Below are 11,788 nucleotides of genomic sequence, written 5' to 3'. Positions count from 1 at the left end.
ACCCAACCCGCCTATTTGCCACCCCTACTAGTAGTTAATAGCCATGTGCTGACCATGCTTCCCCAGAGCCTCATCTCTGTAATCTTCATCAAGTCCTAAGCTCTCTGATATTGCTTCAAGCAGCCTCAATGCTAGGCCGGCCTCTTGCATTTCTACAGTACTCACCAACAACTCCTCTGCAAAACACAAATTATTTGCTACTTGATTAATTATTTAGAACAAATATAATTATTTTTCCTATCGATCACGACCCTATAATCATATTTATATTATAATTAACCAAAACAGAAGACATAGGTAGCATACGTTTTACATAATTAAGATGATTAAAGTTCAGTAGAATCACTGCATAATATATATATATATATAATCCATATATGTGTATATATATATATAAAGTTCACTAGAATCACTGCATAATATATATATATATATAATCCATATATGTTTATAACACAAATTCGATTTTGCTTCTTCACGTCAAAGGGCCTGTAGCTACGTTTCTGTTTTAGGCGGCAGGTTTTTTTTTTTTTTTTTTAAAAAGGCATTCGTCCTTTAAGAAGAATAGCTAGATAGTTTAAATTTAAAGTAGAGACTTACAAATGTATAGTTTTCTTACATTTTATTAGTATAAAATTTGGAAGTTTTTAAAAAATTTCAATTTTGTATAACAATTTCTAATTGAGTTTCATACAATCCTTTGAAAGATGATATATAAATAACCCTTAACATTACTTAAGATACTTAGGTTGCATTTGGCATTAGCTTAAAATGCCAGTTTTTTTACTACTATTCAGCTTATTGTGCTACCATTCATGTGTCATATTACATTTTTTTATATTATTTATAGGTCTTACTGTTCTATTTCAACTACTTTTTAACTTTATCTATAGTACTTTTAGTAAAAAAAGTTTTTAATTTCAACAAATAAGATATTTCCAAACGGATCTTAGGGTGCGTTAATATAACTATGAGGAGTTATAGTTGCATAACAAAGTCTTGATTTTTAAAAATGTTCTTTTAATCTCCCAAAACGCCTAACCAAACCAACCTTTAAAAATAAAAAGTATATAAAATTCAAAATTCAAAAAGAAACTAAATCAATAATTTTCATATGAAGTTAGTAACTTAGTTTATTACTTTCTCAAAAACCATGCTATTAATTTTTTCACTAAGACTTTTTAAACAAATTTGTAAGTTGTATATACCTAGGAAGCACAGACATGAATACAGGCAAAGGCAAAATAAGAGGGGGGGGGGGGGTTGGGGTAGGAGGGCTATCACCCCTTAACTTTTCAAAAATCCCCCAATCCTCTTATATTTTTTGCTAAAAAAAATTAAATTTAAATAATGCCCCATCAAATTTTTTACTAAAAACATGTAACACATTTATGATGATGACTTTTTTTTTTAAATATATACAAGATAGAAATTTTATTTTAGCCTAATCTAAGTGTATGTGTGTCTTATTAAAAAAAATGTATATGTGTGTGAAGCTCCCTCCTTGAAGACTTAAACCATAACCTTAGCCCCCTACACCCCACAAGCATTTATACTTATAGAGTGACCATTACACCAAGAGTGTGTAGTGGTAATTTATTTAGATAACTAATACATCATTTTTGTTTCTTCTAATTACTCTCATACCATAAATAACTTATTAATTCATAGTGTATTTAATATATTTCATAAAAATATCACCGCACACCCTTAATGTGATGGTCACTCCATAAGTATAAGTGCTTGTAGGGTGTGGGAGGTAAGGGCCGAAGTTCAAGTCTCTAAGAGGGAGCTTCACACACATATACACTTAGATTATGCTAGAGTAGAATTTCTATCTTATATCATATATATATATATATATATTTCATAAAAATATAAAATTTTATACATTATTAATACACTGTTTCTTTTCTCTAATTACTCTAATTCCATAATAACATATCTTAGAAATATATAACTAAACTTTTTAATAAAAACATTCTTATTTTTTAATTTTTCATTTAACAAATTAGAGATTTGGTCATTATTTTTTTTTTTTTCCTTTTAGAAGAAAGTGTACACGTTGATATCACTGTTATTTTTTTAGTTTTTATTAATATTATATATATGCTTTGTTATAGTTAAGAAAATAGCATTTCCCAAATCATGTTACAAATATATTTGGTATGTGCTTTAAAAAAAAAAAAAAAACATATTTGGTATGTGTGTAGGTTATTCTTTAGATTTAATTTTTTTTTTCCTTTTTTTTTTTTTTTTGTAAGTATTTAACTTGGCCCCCAAAGAAAGTTTCCGGTTCCATCAATAGGTACATGTACAATATGGTGACACAAACAATTTCTAAGAATTATAACCTGACACGATTTTTGTACGGCACCCCAAATGAGTATATGATATTGTCAGAGTACATGGATACTCACTCATGTAATAAAATCTGAATAAAAAATTGAACCACTCCTCAGTCGTGTCTCTATTAGAGGAGTTGGTTTTCTTTTGGTAATACCTAAAGGATGGAGGGTTGGTAGGCCATTCCTGGATGTAGTCCTCCAGAGGGTGACAATGGAGTCTTAAGTAATCCCTCTAGCTGGATATGTTTTCAGTTCTTAAGTTGAAACTAGTCGATAGTCTCATTGTTTTCATTGGATCATCAAAGTAATTCTTTAACCTCTCACTTTCCGGCATGTGGAAAAATTCCCTTGATATATCTAACATGTGATCGATCACTGCTTCTGAAATTCCATGGTTGCTAACCTTGGAACGGTGTTGAAAAGAGAAAAAATGATGTGATATATATTCACTAAAAGAAAATATACTAATTCAAGTTCAGTAGCAATATGTGAAGGAAATAAGTATGTACGCAGCGGAAAATTAACAGATCTACTTCATTCTCAATCTATAACATGCACTATGTACATTTTAGAATTCAAGTATAAGAGAGCATACCTTGAAGCGATAAATTTCAAAAAAAAGATCGAAGCACTTGGGAATACTTTTAATCTTTACTCCAATTCTACTAACGCCCAAGAAGTGTGGACTCTCAATCAGTTACAAAAGGAGAATTAAAGAGTGACTTACACTCACATACACACCATTTCACAATGATGTTTTTCTATATAAAAATTCTGTATGTTTTTCCTTTTGTATCTAACCAATTATCTAATTGGGCTGACCTTTTGGACCTTTCCAATTGGGCTTAAGTGTGTGGCCTGGAGTGGGACCAAAAAAGACCAATAAGACACTAGCTCCAATGGGCCTTGGGCATTTCTGTCTACTCTTAACAAGTCCAAAGTTACCATTAACTATATTTAATACCACTATATAATTATAGTTGCACTCTAGGCCTTATCTATAAATTATATCCCAAGACTTTATTGTACATGCAAACCTCTTCATAAAATATTTGTAGTAATACAAAGTCATAAATGTGGACTACCACTTTGTAGATTACTACATCTTAATCCTTGAGTACCCGGTTTAATCCTTTTAAGTTATTCATCATATATTTATGAAATCTAATTTCATAAATATATACTTTAGTAATTTCTTACCAAAGTGGTTAGGCCTAACTCTCTGAATAACAAACTCATTAAACTTATCTCAAGGGAATATTTTATATCTCCGTTAAGAGATTATGAATTCCATCTTGAGAATATATGTTCCATCAACACCAAATGTGGCTGCCCAACATACTGAGATTTTGACCGTTACTTTAGATCTCACTCCTAATATATCAAAGTAACCTATACTTCATGATTAAGTCCATTATTCTCTCAGGATTAAGAGTTCATGCAAATATAAGTCGTGAGATTTATTATTCATTTGACAGTTCTTAGGAGAATAATGAATCTCACAGCGGTCCAGTTCAATATGTCTTAACTCTTAAAACATATCAACATATCAACTAGAAGTCTCCACTTCCATGATCAAGACAAATTATCGTAGTTGATATGTTACAGTCTTTGCAGATGAAATACCCAATATCATCACTGACTACAAACTATAATTCTGAGTTTATAAAGAACTTGTGACTTATATCTTCTGTAACCAAATCACATAAATCACATACTATGCATTTCATAGACTATGTGATAATTTCCGAATATTCATATTACCATTATTTCAAATAATAATAAAACAACTTTGTTAAACACAATATTAAGTCATACATAATGTCATACATAATGTCACACTTAATATCATATATAGCATCATACAATAGGATTTAAGGGTACTAATCCTAACAATCTCCCACTTGCCCAAAAGACTATTGTGCACTAATCTAACTCTCATTCCCTCCAAATGTGACTCGAAAGTCCTTTAAGGCAAGGTTTTAGTAAATGGATCTGCTAGATTATTTGCACTTTCAATCTTTGCTACCACCACATCTCCACGAGCAACAATATCTCAAATGATATGGTACTTCCTCTCAATGTACTTTCCTTTCTTACGATTCCTTGGATTTTTAGATTGTGCAACTGCTCCACTGTTGTCAAAAACAATGTAATTGAAACTTGCTTCATTCTCATTACACCAAGGTCAGAAAGGAATTTCTTGAGCCATACAGCTTCCTTTATTGCCTCACAAGCAACAACATATTCTGACTCCATGGTGGAGTCTGTAATACAAGACTGCTTAATACTCCGCCAACTTATGGCTCCACCTCCCAAGATGAAAACATATCCTAATGTGAAATTTTCTGAAATCTAGATACGATTAAAAGTCTGAATCTGTATAGCCAGTAGGTATCAAATCCTCACTTCGGTAAACAAGCATATAATCTCTCGTTCTCCGTAGATACTTGAGAATATGCTTTACAGCTTACCAATGTTTTGGTCCTAGATTTGATTAATATCGGCTGACCATGCCTGCTGAATAGCAGATATCTGGTCTAGTACAAAGCATGGCATACATAAGATTTCCCACTGCAGAAGCATAAGGAACTTATCTCATCAAATCTTCTTCCTCTTGAGTCTTAGGCCTTTGGTCATCAGACAGAGGAACTCCATGTCTGAAAGGAAGTAATCCTTTCTTGGAGTTTTGTGAACGGTTTTAAACCCCTTAAGACAACCAGATTAATATAGTTGATTAGCCAAGTGATTAACTTAGTCAATTTAAGCAATTCTAGGTTATCACAAACATACAATCATATCAAAAGTATAAAGCAACAGAAAATATAAAAGACACAATAATATGATCACCCAGGAAACCATACGGTAAAAACCTGGGGAGGATTTGACCTAGCTATCCTCAAGGTAAACCTGAATCCACTATGCGAAAGAATCGAAATTCATACAAAAGGACTTACAAGCTCCCCGCTTGACTTCCTAATGATACCCACCAGTAGAACTTACTGACACGAAGTCCTAGAACAAAAAAAAAACACAAAAAAAAAAAAACCAAATAACAATGGTCACAAAGGAATGAACAATGAAGCACAAGGACCATGTCAGAAAGACTCAATTAGATCGAGTCTTTTGCATCCAAAACCTTTTAGATGCACCATGAGCATTGGAATTCTTATTCACATTCGCATGATTTCCAACTCCAGGATTGGAATAAAGGTTCAACGCCTTTACCAATTCACCAATGAGTGCCATAGGATCTTGTACTTGAGGCACAGGCACCTTTGGTTTCTTTGCTCTCTTAGCAGCTTAAAGCTTGTAACATTTAGGACGAATGTGTCCAGACTTTCCACAATAGTGACAAACCCAAGCAAGTTTACCATGTATCTTGTCCTTAGAAAGGGTAGAATCCTTAGGTTTAGACTCTCCTAGATCAACCATAATCTTCTTATGTGGTGAAACTTCTATGGGTTTAACAACCTCACTCATAGGGGGCTTAATAGTTTCACTCACAACCTCACTCGCAGAAGGTTTAGAAGAAGATGGAGGAACAAAGTCTGTGAAATGTGGTGCAATCAAAGATGCTTTCAACATATCCTAAACCAAATTTATCAGAATGATACTTTTGAACATGTGATCAAGTTTGGAACTAGCAGATCTAGCAACAGATAAATCATGTTCCAAAGTTTTAACTTTATCAAGCAAGAGCATATTCTCAGATTTAACATTGTTCAAAAGATCATTAGCATCAAACAAACTAGCAAGCAAATTCTTCTTTTCAAGCTCAAGAGATTCAATTTTCTTCACGCCAAGTTCAACATTCATAGCATCCTTTGCAGCAATTTTACAAAATTTATTGTAGGCCTCTTGAAGATCTGCATCCTCAGAGAGTTCCCCATCAGAAGGGTTCTCTTCAACAGATATACTTTCATTTACTACAGCAGTAGCAGTGAAAGCAATGAAGTTTTCATCCTTGTCACATCCAGACTCATCATCAGAAACCTCATTATCACTAAGGATTACAGCCATAGTTTTACCCTTAGATCTCAAGAATGTAGGACATTCAGATTTCATTTGACCATACCCTTGACAGCCAAAACATTGAGCACCCAAAGGATTGTTTGAAAATTGACCAACTTTCTCTCTAGGTTTTTCAAAATTATTAACCTTAGTGGGATCATTCTTCCTAAAGTTTCTAAGTTCAACAGTGTTTGTACCTCTTGCCTTCCTATTGTTATTCCTAAGAAAGTTTCTAAAGTTCTTGGCAAGGTAAGCAATCTCTGTAGTAGAAAGCTCATCATCAAATCCACCAACATCAACATCATCAACTGACTTAAGAGCCATTGATTTGGATTTGTTCACTTTGGGTAGGTCAAACTCATAGGACTGAAGAGATCCTACAAGCTCATCAACAGGGATGATGTCCACATCCTTACTTTCAGTAATGGCAGACATTTTGGGTCTAAAGTCTTCAGTTAAAGATTTAAGTATCTTCCTAACAATTTTAGGTTGATCATAGATTTTACTCAAATTAAAAGCAGAATTAATAATATCATTTAATTTAGCATAGAATTCATCAAAAGATTCATCATCAGACATTCTAATGCTTTCAAATCTATAAGTCAATTGCTGCAGTTTATTAATCTTTACTGCCTTTGTGCCTTCATGCATAGTTTGGAGGATTTTCCAAGCAGTGTGAGCAACCTCAACATTAGAAGTTCTTTTAAATTCCTCCATAGAAATAGCATTAAAGATGGCATTCATAACTTTACTATTGAAGCATGCTGCTTCTTTTTCAGAAGTTTGCCACTCACTCACAGGAGTAGTGGGCTTCTGCCATCCGTATTCAACGGAATTCCAAACCCTCTCATCAATAGATTTCAGGAATGCTTTCATCCTTACTTTCTAATAAGCATAGTTATTCCCATTAAAGTGAGGAGGAATAACAAAAGAGTGTCCATACTCCATGACAACAGGGGTCAAGGATCAGCTCAGAGATCAAAAAATCTCTAACAAAAGAGCTACCTGCTCTGATACCACTTGAACGGTTTTAGACCCCTTAAGACAACCAGATTAACATAGATGATTAGCTAAGTGATTAACTTAGTCAATTTAAGCAATTCTAGGTTATCACAAGCATACAATCATATCAAAAGTATAAAGCAGCGAAAATATAAAAGATAGAATGATATGATCACCCAGGAAACCACACGGTAAAAACTTGGGGAGGATTTGACCTAGCTATCCTCAAGGTAAACCTGAATTCACTATGCGAAAGAATTTAAATTCATACAAAAGGACTTACAACCTTCCCGCTTGACTTCCTAATGCTACCCACTAGTAGAACTTGCTAACACGATCACGTGCAAGCTCCGAATCCACGGACCCCTTCTTTTTTGGATTCTCCAATCAGCTACAAACACCCACGCTTGATATTCTTTAAGCTTCTATGGTAGCAACCGAGTTGATCATCAAGATGTTGAAGTAATCTCTACCTTGAAAACCCTAAGCTTTGTGTAAAGGAAAGTTCCTCTAGATCTCACAAGAGATTTATACAAAACAGCAAAGTATGAGCAACAACTCAACTGGAGCAACTCTAAAAACATGGCTAGGGTTTTTCTTTATATACCTAGGGTAAAAACAGAAAACCCAAAACGTTTAATGAGTTAGGGCTAAGCTGGAAAATTCTGCAGAAAAATATTCTGCCCGAGATTCGATTAATCGAGTCTTTCTTTCGATCGATCGAGCCAGGCCAAAATGCACCAATGCATCTGCAGCCTCTCGATTCCAACTTTACATGAAAGACCCAACTTTGAGCAAGTCTAAACAAGACTAAACAACCTGTTTTGATCATGGTTTGCCAACAATACAAATTAAAGTTCTAAATACATAAAATCCTAAATCTTTAGAACCTAACATTTTGCATACTAAACCGTTCTAGAACCTTATCTATATATCCAGCTTGTGATAAGCCTAACATCTTATTCTTACGATCTCGCCAAAGCTCGATCCCTAGAATAAAGTTAGCCTCACCCAAGTCCTTCATATCAAATTAGCTTGACAACCAAACATTTACCGATGACATTACCCCTACATTATTTCCAATGAGTAGAATATCATCAACATAAAGCACTAAGAACATTACTACTTTATCTCGATGTCTTTTGTACACACGTGATTCATCAAGATTTTGCTCAAAATCAAATGACTTGATTGCTTGATCAAATCTGATGTTCCATGGCCTAGATGCTTGCTTAAGTCCATAAATAGATCTTTTCAACTTGCATACCATATACTCTTGGTTCTTAGCTATGAGACCTTTCGGTTGCATCATATAGATTTCCTCTTCAAGATTGCCATTAAGAAATGCAGTCTTGACATCCATATGCCAAATCTCATAATCAAAATGAGCAGTAATGGATAAGAGAATTCTGATAGATTTAAGCGTTGCTATTGGAGAAAAGATTTCATCATAATCAATACCTTCTTTTTGTGTATACCCTTTCGCCACTAGCCTTACTTTAAAGGTTTCAACCTTTCCATCTATCCCTCTCTTCCTCTTGTAAACCCATTTGCAACCAACAGGTTTAATGTCGTTAGGTGCCTCTACAAGATCCCAAACTTGATTGGAATACATGGAATCTAATTCAGATTTCATAGCTTGGACCCAATGATATGCATCTATATCACTCATTGCCTCTTCATAAGTGTAGGGATCCGATTCAGCCTCTTCAGAGATAGCATCATAAGTTTCTCCCAAACCTATGAATCTTATAGGAGGCCAAACAATTCTCCCACTACGACGAGGTACCTGTATACTAGACATCTCATGAGTAGTATATTGCGATGTATCTAATACAGCCACATCATCCCTAGTTTCATCCATTGGTTATTCATTTACAGATTCATTCATTTCAGATAAAACAACTCTACTTCTAGGAGTAAAATTATTCATATAGTCATTTTCCAAGAATTTGGCATTTGTGCTAACAAACACTTTATTACCTTTATGACTGTAGAATAAACCTCTAACAATTCCTTTTGGATGTTAAGATTAGTGCCCTTAAATCCTATTGTATGATGTTATGTGTTAAGTTCTGAAGATTTAGAATTTTATGTATTTAGAACTCTAATTTGTATTTTTCAAAAACCATGATCAAAACAGGTTGTTTAGTCTTATTTAGGCTTGCTCAAAGTTGGGTCTTTCATGTAAAGTTGAAATTGAAAGGCTGCAGATGCAATTGTGCATTTCGACCTAACACAATCAATCTAAGGAAAGGCTCGATCGATCGAATCTCGGCAGAATTTTTTTTCTGCAGAATTTTCAACATAGCCCAAGCCCATTACGGATTAAGGTTTCAAATCTAATTCTCCCATTATATAAAGGAAGCCCTAAACCACGTTTTTGAGAGCTTTTAGAGAAAGAGAAGAGAGTGCCTCTTTTGTATCTGGGGTTTTGTACCCAAACCTCTCTAAGTTTTTGTTGCTCATATTTGCTGTTTGTGTGAATCTCTTGGGAGATCTTAGAGGAGCTTTCCTTCACATAAACTTAGAGTTTTCAAGGTAGAGATTATTATCTACATCTTGATGATCAACAAGGTTGCTGCCATTGGAGCTTAAAGAATAACTAGCGTGGGTGCTTGTAGTTGATTGGAGAATCCAAGAAAGAAGGAGTCCGTGGATTCGGAGCTTGCACGTGGTTGTGTCAGTAAGTTCTACTGTGGGTAGCATTAGGAAGTCAAGCAAGGAGCTTGTAAGTCCTTTTGTATGAATTTCGATTCTTTCGCATAGTAGATTCAGGTTTACCTTGAGGATAGCTAGGTCAAATCCTTCTCAGGTTTTTACCGTGTGGTTTCCTGGGTGATCATATCATTGTGTCTTTTATATTTTCGCTGCTTTATACTTTTGATGTGATTGTATGTTTGTGATAACCTAGAATTGCTTAAATTGACTAAGTTAATCACTTGGCTAATTAACTAGGTTAATCTGGTTAGTTTAAGGAGTCTAAATTTCTAACAAATGGTATCAGAACGGGTAACTCTTCTTGTTTTAGATCTTTTGATCTCTGAGCTGATCCTTGACCCCTATTGTCATGGATAATTTGAAGTGTCTTTCTGCTCATGTTTGTGATGTTTTGAATAAAAAGGACACTATTGTTTCTGTTGATTTTTTTGATACATTTGAAACTCTTCGTAAGGAATTATCTAAATCTTCGAAAATTTCTAAGAAATTCAAGGAAGAATTAAAATTGGCAAATCTTGAAAAAGAGGATTTGATTGTGAGATTAGATAAGTCCAATAAAAAGAATGTGAACGGTTTTAGACCCCTTAAACAACCAGATTGCGTAGCCTAGATTAATTAGCCAAGTTGTTACTTAGTCAAATTAAGCAATTCTAGGTTAAAACAATCCAAACAATCATATCAAGAATATAAAGCAGCGGAAAATAAATAACACAAGATATGATCACCCAGGAAACCACACGGTAAAAACCTTGGGAGGATTTGACCCACCGATCCTCAAGGCTAACCTGAATTCACTATGAAAGAATTGAAGTTCATACAAAAGGACTACAAGCTCCCTGCTCGACTTCCTAATGCTACCCACCAGTAGAACTTCCTGACACGACCACGCGCAGGCTCCGAATCCACGGACTACTTCTTTCTTGAATTCCTCAATCAGCTACAAGCTCCCCGCTTGCTTTTCTTTTCAATTCAATGGTTGCAACAGTAATGATCTTCAAGATGTTGAAATCATCTCTACCATGAAAACCCTAAGTTTTGTGTAAAGGAAAGCTCCTCAAAGATCTCACAAGAGATTCACACAAAACAGCAATGTATGAGCAACAATACAATATGGACAACCTTCAAAAACGTGGCTAGGGTTTTGTTTATATACCTAGGGTAAAAACATGAAACCCTAAACGTTTAATGAAGTAGGGCTGAGTTGGAAATTCTGCAGAAAATTCAACCTGTGCGATTTTCGATGATCGAGTCTATTCTTCGATCGATCGAGTCTATTCTTCGATCGATCGAGCCAGGCCGAAAGTTCCAAGTACTTCTGCAGCCACTCGATTCCAACTTTACAATATTAAACCAACTTTGAGCAAGTCTAAATAAGACTAAATACAATGTTTTGATCATGGTTTGCCAACATTACAAATTAGAGTTCTAAATACATAAAATCCTAAGACCTTAGAACCTAACAAATGAATTTTTGAGAAATCAAATTTCCTCTCAAGATGAGAAGATGAAAGTTTTACAAATAAAAAGCCCTTTACAAAGATAATGCTCATAAAATTCAATTCAGCCTAACTACTATCCATAGTTGCAAGTGTAGACAGCAGCTTAGTTGAATCAACCTGTATAATCCTGAAATACTCAACAAACGCATAAACGCATGTGTGACAGTAAAGAGTAAAACAACAGGTATAACATTCTTGTAAGAT

The 11,788-nt window shown here is 34.3% G+C and overlaps 1 pseudogene; it reads right to left on the bottom strand.

The window, feature by feature from the left end:
* The window catches only part of LOC112036681 (protein DMR6-LIKE OXYGENASE 1-like), a 32,439-nt pseudogene that overhangs the window by 5,160 nt on the left and 15,491 nt on the right, over window positions 1–11,788 (bottom strand).

The sequence above is a fragment of the Quercus suber genome, unplaced genomic scaffold (assembly GCF_002906115.3).
Source record: "Quercus suber isolate HL8 unplaced genomic scaffold, Cork oak 2.0 scaffold_351, whole genome shotgun sequence".
NCBI lineage: Eukaryota > Viridiplantae > Streptophyta > Magnoliopsida > Fagales > Fagaceae > Quercus > Quercus suber.
This window is presented reverse-complemented; position numbering and strand designations above follow the sequence as displayed.